Source organism: Perkinsus marinus (assembly GCF_000006405.1).
Source record: "Perkinsus marinus ATCC 50983 genomic scaffold scf_1104296947378, whole genome shotgun sequence".
Lineage (NCBI taxonomy): Eukaryota > Perkinsozoa > Perkinsida > Perkinsidae > Perkinsus > Perkinsus marinus.
Window position 1 is genome coordinate 121 of NW_003210623.1, and position 1,115 is coordinate 1,235.

The 1,115-nt window shown below is 50.3% G+C and overlaps 3 non-coding genes across 3 annotated transcripts; all 3 read left to right on the forward strand.

Moving 5' to 3' along the window:
- The first annotated feature begins 549 nt into the window (after positions 1 to 549).
- Pmar_PMAR012114 lies at positions 550 to 629 on the forward strand. Its single transcript has one exon. It is a non-coding gene; the product is annotated as a tRNA-Leu (tRNA).
- A 121-nt stretch (positions 630 to 750) lies between these two features.
- On the forward strand, positions 751 to 830 carry Pmar_PMAR012115. The gene has a single exon. It is a non-coding gene; the product is annotated as a tRNA-Leu (tRNA).
- Positions 831 to 1,016: 186 nt separating this feature from the next.
- Positions 1,017 to 1,097, forward strand: Pmar_PMAR012116. Its single transcript has one exon. It is a non-coding gene; the product is annotated as a tRNA-Leu (tRNA).
- The last annotated feature ends 18 nt before the right edge of the window (positions 1,098 to 1,115 follow it).

Genomic DNA, 1,115 nt, shown 5'->3' on the forward strand with positions numbered 1-1,115 from the left:
GAACCTCCATCAACTGCGAACGGCATGACGTGAGTGAAGGTCTCCCAAGAGAGCAAGTTCACGGATAGCCGAAAGACAGATGACGGAATTTCAAGAGAAAAGCAAGACGTCAAGTCGTTGCTAAAGCAGTGATCCAGTCTGATCACCTTCGGACCACACACCCAAGTACAGAGAAAGTTCCCCCAGAGTGCTTGAGACTTCCTGTTGGAAACCCTCAAGCACTCTTAGTTAGGCATCAGACGAGCTATCTTGGGTGTGACGGTGTTTATATTTTTTTTCTATCTGAGATGGGGGGCATTCACCCGGGATCTGCACGGTGGCTGATTGGTATAGCCGTGTTTTATCCCGGGCACTGAATGCGTCACGGACGTGGACTGCTTCCCACATGGGTTTGTGAGATCCACCCTCGTCCGTGACATATTGCCAAAACTCCCATCACAGAACCTCCATCAACTGCGAACGGCATGACGTGAACGGTTCGAAACCGTTTTTGTGTCATGTCCTATAGTGTAACGCATCTTCTCCGCTATGATTTTTGAATCACCTACCGACAGTTTGGCCGAGTGGTCTAAGGCGCTGGCTTCAGGCGTCAGTCCGCAAGGGCGTGGGTTCGTATCCCACAGCTGTTAGAAATTTCTTTTCGTGTGATTTGATGAAGAACGCATTCCGCGGGAACGGTTCGAAACCGTTTTTGTGTCATGTCCTATAGTGTAACGCATCTTCTCCGCTATGATTTTTGAAGCATTCATCGACAGTTTGGCCGAGTGGTCTAAGGCGCTGGCTTAAGGCGCCAGCCCGAAAGGGCGTGGGTTCGAACTCCACAGCTGTCAGTCTATATACCTGACTGGTGTTGTATTAAAATCCGAGACCTTTTCAGAAGCGAGGTAGTGCAAGACCAAAACCTTCTGATCGATATTGCGCCATCGCAGCTCGCAGATACCGTTCAACCCATTTCTGTGCCCTTTGGTCTGGCAGAGCGATGCATCACCTCGGCTATGAATCTTGAAGCACTCATCGACAGTTTGGCCGAGTGGTCTAAGGCGCTGGCTTCAGGTGTCAGTCCGCAAGGGCGTGGGTTCGTATCCCACCAGCTGGTTAGAAATTTCTTTTCGTGT